The sequence below is a fragment of the Peromyscus eremicus genome, chromosome 4 (genome assembly GCF_949786415.1).
Source record: "Peromyscus eremicus chromosome 4, PerEre_H2_v1, whole genome shotgun sequence".
NCBI classification, from domain to species: Eukaryota; Metazoa; Chordata; class Mammalia; order Rodentia; family Cricetidae; genus Peromyscus; species Peromyscus eremicus.
In genome coordinates this window covers 36,006,540-36,022,331 of record NC_081419.1, presented here as the reverse complement: position 1 = coordinate 36,022,331, position 15,792 = coordinate 36,006,540, and positions in this window count along the sequence as shown.

Genomic DNA, 15,792 nt, shown 5'->3' with positions numbered 1-15,792 from the left:
CTGGACTACAGGAAACTAGTAGAGACACCACAACATGAGAAAATACTGTCGACAGTCTTGAAACCCTTTGAAAGATCAATATCCGGATTTAATATAAAACAGCAAGTTGCTGGAAGGTTTTAAGGGTGGGAATGGTTCAGATCAGGCAGCATTTGATGGCATGTTTCCTACTTAGAGGACTGATAGGATACATGGATTAGAATATAAAGAGGAATGCAGTGGAAATTAGCTCATCAGCTTGGTCTTAGCCTTGGAGTAACAATGGTGGGATTCCAAGGATGGTTGCAATCACCAAATCATAGGAGATTTGAAGGGTTGACAAATTTGGGGGGAAATTTTAGGCAGGTTGAGTACGAGCTTCCTTTAAAAGCCATTTCACAAAGCAACACTTGAGTTCACCAGGTGAACTTGTGGTGACTTGTCGAAAGCCCAAAACCATCATTCAGGTGGAAAAGCAGCTTGAAGCTTATACCGGGAGATGGGGGTGGGCTAACTGTAGAGTTAGCTTCAAAAAGAAAATGGAAGTGTATACAGTCAGACAAGACACACACACACACACACACACACACAGAGCGAAGGGGATTGAACCCAGGGTTTCTCATACACTAGAGGATACTCTACCACTGAGCTATAACCCTAGGCCAGAAATACAATTTTTGAGAATTTTGAAAATGGAGGTATTTCTAAAATACTGTTGTTGAGTTCCTTAGAAAGGGTTGTTGAATGGTACTATATCTACACATGTCGTCGTCTTATTTATGGCAATACGCTGCATGTTTTGGCAGATAGCTAAGTGTAAAGTTCTGAAGTATTTAAAATCTAGAAGTAGTGATGGTAAATTAACTGTTGGTAGAGACACCTGTTAACTGATAATACATTTTTAAAAGGCCAGGAAGCTGCTACAAATTCAAATTTAAATATGTAGGCCTTTTGGCAAGGTATTCTCACTTCCATTAATATTTGCACAAATTCTTATTTTAGAATTCATTGGGAAACAGTTGTAATATACATAACTAAAATACTGACTAAATAATTTTTTTCTTAAACAGAATATAGTATAAAGCCATTAAAAATAAGAGACATCTAAACTTACTAACATTTATTATACACATGTATACATACAGCATATAAGCATGTGAATATGTAGAGTATGGAAAACATAGTCTAATCTCATTTTAAATGATAAAATCAAAGTTTGGAAAATCAAATTATGGATTTTTTTTCTAACTTGCATGATTAAGACTTTTCTGTGTTGTTTAGATTTTTTTTGTAATAATAATAATCTTTGTAACAGAAATGAATCACAAAATATCCTTCAAGGTTCTCTAATGCAGAACTTGTTTGAAGTATATGTAGGAAACATAACCTTCTGGTGTTAGAAGAGCAGATAGCGAACAGATATAGAACCCAATGTAGTTTTTGAAGAAATTGTAGCTTTTGAAAATCAAGAAGTTGGGGTGAGTCAGGAGAGGTTTGTTTGAGTCTAAGTCTGACACTGGATCTAGAAGAGCTGTAGGCAAGCTGGATGCTTTCCGGTGTTCTTCCTTTCTTCTCCCTTCGCATTATTTCCTCTGACCACACTACTGGTGTACAGAGACGTTACAGGACATAACAGGTTCTCTCAAATATTCAATCCCTGAGAGATGATTGCTTCATGTCTCCCTCTTCTCATGTGTGTGTGAGAGTGTGGGTGGAAGTGGGTACAGATGCACATGCTCACACTGCACATGCACACATTCATGCATAGACACGTATGAGCCTGTGTGTGGAGGCCGGAAATTAACATTTGGTTTCTTGCCTCTCACTCTCCACTTTCGTTTTTTTGATACAGGGTCTGTCATGAAACCCAGGGCTCACCAGTTCCTTGGGCCAGCAAGCTCTAGAGATCCTCTTGTCTCCGCCTCCCTAGCACTGGGATTACAAGCGTATGCTGCTATGCTCAGCTTTCAAAAATAAGTTTCAGGGGATCTAAACTCAGAGCCTCATGTCTGCTTGGCAATTACTTTACTGATTAAGCCATCCCTCGGACCCTAGTTTTTAGAAATTATTTTATTCAGGATTATAGAGGTACATTAGAAAAAAAATGTTACAAATACACATGAATGCCTCACATAATAAAAATCATTTTCAAGAAACAAATCATAAAAAAGTCAGTTCTCCCAAAGTTAATGTATATATTTCATGCAACTCTACTGAGAATCTCAAAAGAGTTTCTTGTCACTAAGTTGCTTTTAGAAGAGTAGGTCTGTGAGAATAATTAGAGCCAATTGTAAATGATTTTTAGATAACAAACATACTACAGGGTGATTATATTCGAGAGTATTTTCCAGACTTGGGAATGAATAATACATTACTAGAATGAGAGGGTGAAGAAATAAGTTCCAATATACCTCATTTGTATTTCATTTTAATATGAAAAATGTGTTATACATTAATAAATGGTACTATCACAACTGGCTTTTCACCTGTAAAAAATAAAGTTGGATCCCTACCTCACCACATGCACAAAAATAAGCTCCAGATGGGCTGAATGCTTAAAAGAAGAGCAAAAAAATTAGCAAGTTTAAATAAAGTTAGTATATATGTATTAATTAATGGTTGAAAAGTTTTACAACAAAATGAGAGATCTATGACCTACAAAAGATCTATTTAACTGAACAAAATTAAAATACACTATACTGCTCTAGTGAATACCCTACACCCATGAATGAGTGTATGGGCAACAGAATTTGGACTTGGTGGGTCTTATAGTTGGTGTTAGCTGTCAAATTGACATACCCAGGATGAGGGAGTTTCCAAATAACCTCTACCAGATAGACTGTGGCCATGTCTGTTCAGGAATTTTCTTGATTGCTGGCTGATGTAAGAGGAATCAACTGATGTAAGAGATGATGTGGGTGGTACAGTTGCTAGGCAGCTGGACCTGGGCTGTATGATAAAGGTAGCTGAAAATGAGCCTCAAGCAAACCAGTTTGCAGGATTCCTCCATGGTTTCTGCTTCAAGTTCCTTCCTTGAGTTCCTGCATTGGCTCCCCTTAATGAGGTACAGTAACCTATGAAATGAAATAAACTTTCCTTCCTAAGTTGTTTTCGGTCCTGGTGTTGTTTATCACAGCAACAGAAAGCAAACCACAACAGTGGGTTATTTAAAAACACAAAAAAGGTCATGAAGTTGGGAGGGGGTAGGGAAATGGTGGGAGTCAGGAGGAGGAGTGCAGGGTGAACGTGATCAAAACACAGTCTTAGTTACTGTTCTATCGCTGTGACGAGATTACCATGGCTAAGGCAATGCTTGTAAGACACAGCATTTAACTGCAGGCTTGCTTACAGTTTCAGAAGCTTAGTCCATTCTTATCGTGGCACGGTGATGCACAGGTGTAGCGCTGGAGAAGTAGCTGAGAGTTCACTATCTGGATCCACGGGAAGCAGAAAGAAGAGCCCTGAGCATGTCTTGGGCTTTTGAAACCTTAAATCCCACCCCTAGTGACACACTTTTTCTAATAGGGCCATATCTCCTATCCCTTGTAATCCTCCTCAAATAGTGTCACTCCTTGATGACTATGCATTCAAATATATGTGTGGGCCTATAGGGGCCATTTTTAGTCAAACTACCACACACTATGAAACTCTCAAATAACTAATAAAATATATTTTAAAAGAAGCTGAAAACAAACTTGGAAAACATTATATTACAAAACATACCATTAATATAGCCAAAAGACAGCATTTGGAAGCATTAAGAAGGAAATCTGTTATGAATTCCTGTTTTAAGGAACCAGAAAGTCCCAATGAAAATGGAGGATGAGGGAAAAGCATGCCAGGTGTGGTTCATACCTTTGAACTCAGTGCTTGGGAGACAGACAGATGAATCTCTGGGTAATCAAGGCCATCCTGATCTACATAATGAGTTGTAGGCCAGCCAAGACTACATAGTGAGAGCCTATCTCAACACACACACACACACACACACACACACACACACACACACACACACACACGGTAAGGGGAAAAAAAGAAGACAATTCAAGATGAAGCAAATTAAATAGCCAATGATGAATCTGAAAACTGCTTTAACAGACAAGCTCAAAGGGCCATACCAGCTACTCTTTGACTAATATTACAGAGTATGAAAACTACCTCCTGAGAAATAGATTGTAATAGTCAGCATCGTTGTACTAGATACGTAAGGACAGAGTTAGTAAGAATACAAAATGTGTGCATATGTATGTGATGTATACATCAGTAAAAAACATAAAATAGAAAAGTGATATGCTGAAAAGATAGTCACTAGAATATTGTTTGTCTCTAGACAATGGAATTTTATCAGTTTTGCATTCGTGTAGTTGTTTTTTTTTTAATTTTTAGGATAATTGTTGTAATAGTACCTAAATAATAATATAATAAATGAATTACATTACTTTTTTTAAAAAATCCAGATAAACTATTCCTTTAGTCTTTTCTCCCTACATTCATTTTAATTCTCGTCTGTTTTATTTTCATGGCAGTGAGATTGAGGGAGAGGGAGTGGGGACTTAGAAATAACAAACACGTCTGAAGAAGAAAGAAGGCAGTTAGCATCATTGAATGAGAGTCAGCTGAACTGACCTCATGCTCTACTCCACAAGTTCCCACTTCATCCTTTCTCATTTGTATTTTCGAATATTTTAGCGACCTTTGACATTTGGTGAAACAAAAGCCTACTTTTTTTTTTTCTTCTCCTCTTTCCATTTTCAGAGACTGTGCTGGCACGGTCAGCCTCTCACCTTCCTCCTTTGCTGTCACTGAGTTCAGGACAACAGCAGAATTGGGGGGAGGTGACTCTTCACGGTTTTATTGAAGAGTCACCCTCCTTCTCTACTCCTTCCTCTACTCCTAGCTCTACTCTTTACTCAACGACCATCCCCAGGCCAAAATCTGAATCGACATCATCTACCCAGCTTGCTTAGCTGCCGATAAAGACTAGTTGTAATTAGACACAATGTGGGCTACAATATGAGCCTGTGTTACTGATAACAAGTGGGACGCACAGCGTCAAGAGACAAGAAGTGCCCTTTATTCCCATTTATGTTACCAGGAAGAAAAGACAGACATAGAACCACTGTCATGTTACGTTTTTCTAAGGCAATAAAAGTGTTTTGAATTCCTAGACATCCTACGAGTTTCAGTTTTACAAAATGTGTCATCTATTTTCTTTCTTTTCCTTTGAATCTTCTAGTGTCACACATCAAGCCTGGCTCTTTCCCTTGTCTGGAGGCCAGGGAGGCTTCCCAGCATATGCTTATGCAGGAGGAGGGATGCTTGCCTTCTTTCCAACCTTGCCCCCGCAGTCTCCGCATCATGGGAAGCAGGGAAACAGAAACACTACACAGAGCCTGCAGAACCTCCTGTGTGCAAATTCCAAAGGAGTGTAGAGTTCTGGTGGGGGGTTGGAAGCATGCTCTTTCCTTAGGAAAGCGTTCCCAGGGCAAATCCCTGTCTCCATGGATACCTTTCACTATGCCCAGAATGTGACCCTGGGGTCTTTCTTCCCATAGCTGAACAGAAAAGAAGCCCGTGCACATAGCAGCTGAGATTGTACTTGGAAAAGCTGCTGCGCAGGCACCTGCTGCTTTAGGATGCAACTCGAGTTTGTTTAAGTTCATTGCTCATTTCCTGAGCAACACCGCGTTGAGGCTCTTGCCTGAGGTTAGCTGGATCATCCTTGACCAAGAAAATATGGTTTCCTATCAGAACAGGCTATAATTAGACCTGGCCATAACTACAATAGAAGCAAAATCAAGGTTTGATAGATTTAGAAGTTAGGAGAAAAAGACTTTGGCGTAAGGGTTAATATTTGAGATGATATTTAAAACATATGAATGTGTATAATATAAACAAAAGAAACTGCTTAAGCTGCACGGATAATGTGCTAAGACAAGCAGGAAGTGGTGTCACCTGGCTCCATGGTGACTCTGTCACTGTGGCAAAGGGCAATTGTGGGTGCCTGGACTCAGAGTCAGAGAACAGACTGGGAGCTATCTCCTCATCTTGCTAAAAAGATGCTGCAGGCTTTTGAGGATGTGAAAAACCTAAGTAGTTAGTTAAAAATAAAGGAATAGCCATTCTGAGGAAGAGCAGCCATTGTGGTGAGGTGCTGGTGTATTTAAAAGTGTTATAGAAATAGTTATAGGGACGATTGATTTCCATCAGATGGAGATGGCAGAAACTAGATAAACCCTAGACTCAAACATAGAGACAAATGGGGGAAATATTTACAGAAAGAATGGGTTTAACACACCAACAGACTAATTATAGAGGGTACAAAGGGGTGGGAGTAGAAAACACCTTTATTCTCTTTATTGAATTGGCAGTTTGAAAGATATTGCAAAGATTTCTTCAACTTATGACAACATTCAGTTTTTGCTGCAGTCTTGAGGATCTAGGAGAGCATTATAGAGAGAATATTTTTGAGGATTTGGTCAGATTTTATCTACTTTTTAGTTGATGCAAATATATGTATAATTTGGGGGCATTTATAAATATTGTATTTCCTGTGACTATTGTATCCCAAATAAAAAGGGAGTGCTCAGTCTGAAAACTTGCACAGATGTTAGTGAGATAGCTCCAAGCATTGCTATCTCTCTTCAGGACTGCTGATGGACCTTGTTGAGCTTGAGATATCCCAGGCAGAAATAAGACACCATGCTCATCAAATTTCAAAGTAAATATAGCCCAGGGAGTGGGGCAGTGCTGGTTAGATTTTGTTGATGTTGTTGTTTGTTCTTTGTTTTGTCAACCTGACAAAAGCCAGGATCATCAAGGAAGAGGGAACCTCAATTGAGAAAGAAAAAAACACCTCCATCCGATTAGCCTGTGAGAGGTTTTCTTGATTAATGATTATGGTCATTTGAAAAGAATGGCCTCCATAGGCCCATATGTTTGAATGTTTAGTCATCAGGGAGGATGACTATTTTAGAAGGATTAGGAGGTATAGCCTTATTGGAAAAAGTGTGTCACTGAGGGTGGGTTTATTTGGGGGGGAGGGGCACGTGTTCAAGGCAGGGTTTCTCTGTGTAGCCCTGGCTGTCCTGGAACTCACTCTGTAGACCAGGCTGGCCTCCAGTTCACAGAGATTCACCTGCCTCTGCCTCTCCAGTGCTTGGATTAAAGGTGTGAGCCACCACCACCTGGCTGAGGGTGGGCTTTGAGGTTTCAAAAACCCACACCAGGTCCAGTATTGCTCTCTCAGCCTGTGGATCAGGATGTTGTTCTCAGTTACTTCTCCAGCAACATGCCTGCCGCCATGCTCCCCACCATGGACTAAACCTCTGAAACTGTAAGCAAGTCTGCAATTAAATGGTTTTTTCTTAGAAGAGTTTCATCAACAGAGTAGTTACAAAGGCAATGACTGATGTGGGGAGATACAGCCCACTGCAGGCAAAGCTACTCTTGGGAGGGTAGTCCTGGGTCAGATAAGGAAAACGGAGAGAGCCACTGAGAGCAAGCCAGCAAGCAGTGTTCCTCCATGGTCTCTGCCTCAGTTCCTGCCCCCAGGTTCCTGCCTTGACTTCATGGTGGACTGGGATATGTAAAACCAGCCTTTTTTTTTTCGGTCATCTGCATTGGTTTTGGTCATAGTATTTATTACATCAGAAAGCAAACTAAGACAGGGTGGGAAAATGGGATAAAGACACCAGAATAAACAAAACTTTCGTGACTGAAGTCCCTTATGCCTCAACACTGTGTTGAGAAGGTAATTAGCCAAGTAACCAGACCAGACAAAAACACACTTTGTCCCTTGATCCTTTTGTATGTTTCGTATAAAGAAGGTGAAATTGTAGACAGTTTAAAATACAGGCTCTAGATTGTCCTAAGAGATGGTAAAATTAGGCCATAGCCATCACATTTCTGCCATCACCAAGCATGCTCTTTTGAAAGAGGGTTATGTTTTTTGGTATTAAGGTCACAACAGTCTGTCCTTTTTCATTTGTCTGACAACTTGACGCTTCCATTTTCACTACTGTAAGAATACCACAGACCATACCGCCATGCCTGTGATGAGGAAGACCAGGGCCTCCATCAGCCGGTCTTCCCTCCCTACCTCAGAAAAAGCAAAAGAGGCCACACCAAACCTAGCTTTGTCACTGGGCACACTGGTAATCAAGGTCATTCAGTCTCTTCTCACCTCATGTTCTTCACATCTTTTTTTTTTTCTTTATGGTAAAAAAGTATATTTAGAATTAGCCAGCTGGACTCAGTTCAGATGATTCTGATTTTGTTGCCAACATCCAGAGCATCAAAGTCAGGAACCAACTGAACATGTGCCTTCTTCTCTCCGTCAGGCCCTTTGAGGGTGTTGACTTAGGCCACATCAATGTCATAGAGTTTCTTCCCAGCCTGTTTGATCTGGTGCCTGTTGGCCTTGACATCCACAATGAACACAAGAGTGTTGTTGTCTTCTATCTTCTTCATGGCTGACTCGGTGGTCAGGGGGAATTGGATGATGGCATGGTGGTCAAGCTTGTTTCTCCTGGGTGCTCTTTCAAGGATGTTTGGGCTGCCTCCAGAGCCGCAGGGTCTTGGGCTGCCGGAAGGTGGGTGATGTGTGAATCTTCTTCTTTTTATGGCTGTGGAAGCCTTTCAGTACTGCCTTCCTGGCTATCAAGGCCTTCGCTTTGGCTTTGGCTTTGGAAGGGGCAGCAGCTTCCTCTTCGCTTTTGGTGCCATCTTGGCGAAAAGGAATTGTTCTTCACATCTTAACAGGGTGGTGGGGTGGTGGTGACAGTTACAAAGATTGAATGAGCTGCTGTGTGTAAGCCCTTAGACAGGTGCTGACGTGAATGATGTCATGTACCGCAACTGACTTCATTCTAAACTTTCTTCCCTGACCAGTTGCTGCTTTGTGTCCAGCAGAACTTTGAGGAGTTGAGATAACGGAAGAATAAACTATTAGCAATATTTATTTTTAAAAGGAGGAGAAGAGGAAGAAGAGGAAAACAGTATTGCTGTACACACAGACACACACACACACACACACACACACACACACACACACACACACACTACTTAGGATTGGAATCCAGGGCCTCATACTTGCTGATCAAGAATGTTACCACTGCTTCTGTCATAGGTTTTCATTTATTTGTTTTGTCTTTACGACTCGGTTTTTTTTTTCTTTTAAAAAGATGTATTATTGTTTTTAATTATGTATGTGTATATCACTTGTGAGTATGTGCCTATGAGAGCACATATCTAACAGAGGGTAGAAGAGGGTGTCAGATCCCCTAGACGTCTAGCTCAGGCAGCCATTAAGTGACCTGTGTGGGGCTTCTGTTAGAGTAATATGCACTATGAAATGCTGAGCAAGTTCTCTATCTCTAACTGCCCCTTGACATTTTTCATTCTAATCCTTAGTGTCTGGTTTCTGTCCACGGGCCTTGGACCAACCCTCCTTGAAGACAGAAATCCCTTATACAGAGAAGCTATGGTAAAGCAGTCCCAGCCTTGGTTCAGTTTAGTTTCCCTCAATTTCTTTTCATTTCATTTTGTAACAGTATAATTATTCAAAATGTTTATTGAAAGGAAACTTCTCGAAAACACATTAAAGGGTATGAGATTCTGGCTTATGTAGGAGAAAAAAAAGAAGTGCCCTTCCCTAGCTGTTTAAAAAGAATTATCTTTGTGGGCTAAAATAAAAATTTTGAAACAAGAGAAAATTATGCCAGCTGTGTTGACATATCACAATGCAGTAAGGGATCCTTCGAGTATGAATTTCACATTTTTATTTTACAGCTACAAAAATCTATATATCTGAAAAGTACTATAAGTAAATTTTGTTACATGTTGTCTCATTGCAATCGGTTGACTCTATATGTGTTATTTCATTCAGAACTCTACGCAGCTTGTGACAGGAAAAGAGATGTTTTAGTTCTGAAGATCTGTGGACATTTGTCAGGGACCTGAGGTCATGACCAAGACTCAGATACTCAGGCCCTAGCCCTGGCTTTGGTTCCATTTGCTGAGTGTCCCTGAGCAAGGCCCTGACCTCCCTCCCCTTCTCTCTCCATGGACAGCATGAGGATTTCAATGCTCAGGCCCTCACGGGGAGATGAGTGCATTAAGAAATAAGCAGACTAGTTTCTCCCCATGTAACCCTTTAGGAAATGGAAAGTTAATCAAATAATTCTTAAGTGTGCTGAAAAATAAAACCAAAAGAAGTGATGGGTACACAGAACAGAAATTATATAGTATATAAGACTTGTGGAAATTATTACTTAATTTTACCAAAGAAGAAAAAAATCTAAGAATATATTATTCTCAAACAAAATTCCTCTCCTCTCTCTCTCCTCTCTCTCTCTCTCTCTCTCTCTCTCTCTCTCTCTCTCTCTCTCTCTCTCTCTCTCTCACGCGCACACACACACACACACACACACACACACACACACACACACACTTCCTTTCTCATTCATCTTTATTTTAAAATATTTCACATATTTGGTCTCAAAATATGAGCCCCCCCAAAGAAAATCATCAGTCTTTAAAAATGTTTAAAATAATTAGGTTACAAATTCTGGAGCCCTTTAATGTGGCTGCAGCTTTGTGACTATCTGCGCATCCCATGTATGGCCCTATTAAATGTACCAGGCGCCAATGTTGCTGGCTGTCAAGAAGCAAAATGAAAAATAGTTTTAATAGCTGCTCTTTGACCTGTTTTATATTTTATGTCAATTATAACAGCACACAACCATGCATAATTATGAAGCATAGATGCATTAAAATGTACACATAATTTGTGTTCTTATGGCAACCACTGCATTAGGCTCTAGAAAACAAACCTATTGTTAAAAGTCATTTGCACATTAATATATTAGTATTAAATATCGAAGACAGATTTGTCTGTCCATCTGTTTGGAGTCATTGTAAGTAAATATATCTTTTTGGAGGGGTGGACAAAATCTCTACATAAATGCACTGTAGGTACCATCTGTACCGTATATTATAATACAGAGCTATGCACCATCGTGCATAGCAACTCAAGCAAAGGCAGTGCCATGTGACTGTCATGTGAATGTCATTTTTAAAAAATGATCTGGTATATGGACATAAGGAGGAATTTTTTTCCTGGCACTGCCATGAAAATTCCTTCATTTGACTATCCTGTGGTTTGGGGATTTTTTTTTTTTTCTCAAAAGCTTATAGTTCCCAAGGATAACGGAAAATAATTATCGTGATATTGAGTAGTGAACAACAACAAAAAGTCTGCTTGCTTTATATAGAGGAAAAATTGACTTAAGCTTTCGGATCGTCTAATAGTGACCCTGAGAAGCAAATGGCAAAAGCAGAAAATGACCTGTCTCAGCTGCTCAGGGAGAAACCAATAGTTGTTCAGCTCGATGGCTCCACAGAGCCCTCAAGCACTAGGGAACTACAATTTCTACTTTCTAGCATTCTCACAATTTTGTGGGGAAGGGATAAGAGACCAGTGCCAAATAAGAAACAGAACTTAATCCTTGATGGGCAGGACTGTGGAGGATGCAAGCCACCTCTGAACTGTCCACTCCAACCCCCTTTCCTTACTTCTGAGCAACTTTGGCTATCCATCTGACTTCAACACTTGCAAAGGCTGGCCTCCAAGGAGCAATCAAGAAATAGGTCTGAGGTTTAGGGAAACTGGGGAGCAACTGACTGTTCTCCTAAAACTTGGCCTTGAACTCATGACAGTCCTCTAGCCTCAGCTCTCAGGGGCTGTCACACCTAGCGTAGAGTAACTTTTAACACTCCTATCTGAAGCCTCATCTCAGGTGTTTCAGTCTCTGTTTCTCTCATTGATTACACGTTAAGTGTGGACATTGAACATTTTTATGCAGTTTCTACATTGCTGGACACTGAGTTCACAGACAGTTTGCAGGGTGACTTCTAGTTATAGTTCATTCACCCGTGTATTTGAAGGTGCTATTTTCATTGAAAGGTATTGTCCGAATTTTTTTAAAGCTTTGATATTGCTTGTTTTTGAGAAGTTTCTCTAGAATCATTAAAAACTTGTCTCTAAATGCAGTGTTTCAGTCTTTAAATAATAAGACTAAGACACTGGGAAGAGAACTGGAAACATCTGATTTCAATAAATTTTAAAAACAAAACAAAAAACTTGTGACATAGCCAAGTGTGGTCACTGAAGGAGATCCCCTTTTCTCCCCCCACCACAGCCAGGGCTCCCTCTTGGACCCCAGATTAGGCACAAGTCACGGGCAAACACTTATATTCACAGAGATCCTTTATGAAGCTTGAAAGGAAAGTTAAAGTGGTTGCTTTCCAACTCAGACAGGAAACAGCAGCAAATGACCTGGTAGGTGTCATTTTTAAGGCAAGACAAAGGGGAGGTCTGTGTTAGAATGGGCTAGGGTGCAGTGGTATGTTTTGATTGGGCATGTTAATTAGATGAGCCAAAGGGGATTTTGATTGCTGGACTTTAATACACTCAGGAGGCTGAGGCAGGAGAATCATGAGCATCAGGACATCCTAGGCTGCATACTGATATGCTAGCTTCAAAGAAAACAAATGTAGTACAGTCTAGAAAGGAATACTGTTGTGCACCAATACATCCCCGATAGAGAGAAATGACTTTCTGAGAAGAAAGATGCTGATGATAGAAAACAGGAACAATGAGAGAACAAGACTGCTGGACGATGAAGCCGTGAATCTGAGCAACTGAGTAGGAAAGAGTCCAGTGAGTCTGAGGCCCTCAGTTCCAAAGAGCTGGGGAAATTCAGATAATGGGTGTATAGGCAACTGAAATTCATACTTCTTCAACACGGAGAGTTATAGGGTAAGCCCAGAGCTTTATGAGCCACTAGGAGTGTTGAGGAGACCAGGTTTTGAGTCCCAGAGCCATTCACAAAGGACTGGGGACGAAAGGTGATGGGCGTGACACAGGTAGGGCCGACAGCCAGACGTACTCCCCTGGAAGAGAACTAGTAAATGTTGGGGGGTCAACAATTCATGGAAAATAGGCCATTGAGATGGCTCGGAAGGGACAGGTGTTGGGGCCAATCTTGACAGCCTGAGTTTGACTCCGGTGCCCACATGGTAGACAAAGAGAACTGATTCCCCCAAGTTGTCCTCTGGCCACCGCATGTGAGCTGTGGGGTGCACTGGCACTTACCAACAAACAAATAAGTGTAGTAGTGTATGGAAATTCACAAATGGTTAGTTCCCATTAAGAGTCAATATAGGGGACAAACTATTGAATCCTGTCTTCTGGGTGGAAAGCACACAGTCCACTGTAGTTTATTCACTTCATTTGCATACTATCTCCTCAAATCCATTTTCACAATCCAATTTTCCCCGGTATTTAGCTCACAGAGACTGGGCAACTATGATTTACTCTCACTGTCTACTAAGGTGGGAGTTTTAAGCTTTTAAAAACGGTCGCTACTGACTCATATGAGCCATTTCAATCCTTACAGGAATTGTCTTGCCCTTCTATTGTGCCAGGATATATCATGTGCCAATTTGACAAAACAATTCACTAGCTTCCAAGGCTGCTTCATTTTCTACACCTAATTATCCAATCTAACTAAAATTAACTTTTCAAAATAACATTCTTTCACATGCTAGCTATAATGCTAACTACAAAGAAACTTCTATACATTTTGGTGGGTATTTCAGACCAAACTGTTTAAATTGATATGCCATCTTTGCCATTAAATTTAAGCATCTTGAATTTTTTTTCTCTAGTTTGTTTTCTTAACATAAGTTCTTTTTCTTTGCTGAGTATTTTATTTGTCTATCGCCAGTTCTACCTTTGGTCACCAAGAAACAGGACAAAGCAACTTAAACACAAAACTCTCAGTCACAAATTCTTGTCCAAATGCTAAATTCTTAATTTCTAATTCTTCTTGAATTCTAAAGAACTTTAGTGAGAATTTTTTTATTTCAAAAATTTATTGAGACCAAGCATGGTGGTCTACCCCTATAACCCCAGTACTTAGGAGGCAGAAGTAGGAAGACCTCTGTGAATTCAAGGCCAGCCAGAGCTACATAAACCCTGCCTTAAAAAATACACACAGACACATACCCACACACCCCTACATCTTACCAATTGAACTTACCCATTCAGTGGTTTATCCATTCATCTTCCCAGTGTTCAAGGCGCCCCTATGAACAGGCCCACTCTTCAAGCATGCAGAATACAGTGACACTTCTTTGTACTTTGAGCTTGAAACATGGTACAGTATTGTGAAGCATATCCTAATTTCATTAAAAACTACTTACCATATAATTTCAGCTGGACTGAAACATAGCAAATAAGATTTGGGGAAAAGATAATATTCCCCTTAAAAGTATTCCTTGCAAATTTTGTGAAGTACCAAGTATTTTTTCTTATCTGACAAGGAAAATTTTTTATTAATTTATTTCATGTGTATGAGTGTTTTTGCCTGAATGTTCATGTCCACGCTGGGTGCCCACAGCAGTCAGAGGAAGGTGTCAGATCCCCTGGAACTGACGGTTATGAACCACCCTGTTGATGCTGACAATATAACCCAGGTCCTCTGGAAGAGCACAGGTAGTGATCTTAACAGCTGAGTCATTTCTCTGGCCCAGCAAAGAACTTTTTAAATGATTACATGTAATTTGGTCCAAGTGTTTTGACCTTCATTACAGAAACAATGCATGAATTGAGATCTTTTACATTTTTCTATGCATCTGTGTTTTGCTTGCATGTATGTATGTGCACCACATGCATGCAGTACCCACAGAGGCTAGAAGAGGGTGTTGGAACCCTGGAACTGTACCACGTGGGTGCTGGGAACCAAACTTGAGTTCTCTGCAAGAGCAGCCAATGCTCTTAACCACAAAGCCATCTTTCCAGTCCTGATATGGATATTTTACTTGTGCAACTATCTGTGCATAGTAGAATTTCCTCAACAAAAGTCTGAGGTCCATGCACATATTTCTGCTGAATGAAGTATTCTCCATAGCTTTATTTACTTCTTAAAGAACAAAAGCTTAGGGCCACTGATCTAAGGAGCCCTGTCTGGTTCCTAAGCGAAAACATTTTGGAAACTGTAGCTTTAGTTTTCTAAGATAGCACATCCAAAAAGAACTGTTGACAGTAAGTGTCAAAAGAAGGGAGGGAGCTTTATACTGGCCAGGTCTTCCACCTAGCTGTCCAGCTTGGAAAAAGAAAAGATGTAGTCTCGAATGATTTTGAGAAATAGCTCTCTGGTTAGGTGCTGTTGTACTTTTATAGAGACTGTCCAGGGTTGATTCAAAAATAATTTGATCATGATTTACCTGGAATATGCAGAAAAGGCATTAATCCCCTATCAAACCTTTGCATTTCTGAAACACTGTCAGGTAAGGAAAAATGGGGCAGGCTTGTCTTAGATACATGCTAAAAGTCAGCCTACTTAACCAATAGCTGGTTGTGTCTGATGAGTCAAGTATGAGTATTTGTTACTGCTTCTTTTGGGGGGAGGGGGGGATGAAGACTTTCATAATTCTTTGCACTCTCCTTGAGTTTGAACCTAAAAGGGGCAGGTGGCAACTCAGCACTGGGTCCCAGCTAGCAGAAGGATGGAGAAAGGCAGCAGCCATTGTAAGGTCAGAGCAGGCTGGATCAGTCAGTGGTACACACACCACTGGCATTGGGGAGCTGTGGTCCTGGGCTGCGGGAAGATTTCTTCTTTAGCTTGGCGGCTGGCCTGCAAACTACTGCAGGAGTCCTTTCCCCCTATCCATACTGCTCAATTGTCAGGAAAGCTTGTAAACAGGAGCCTCCATCAGTTACCTCAGAGTGGTTTGAACGAACTA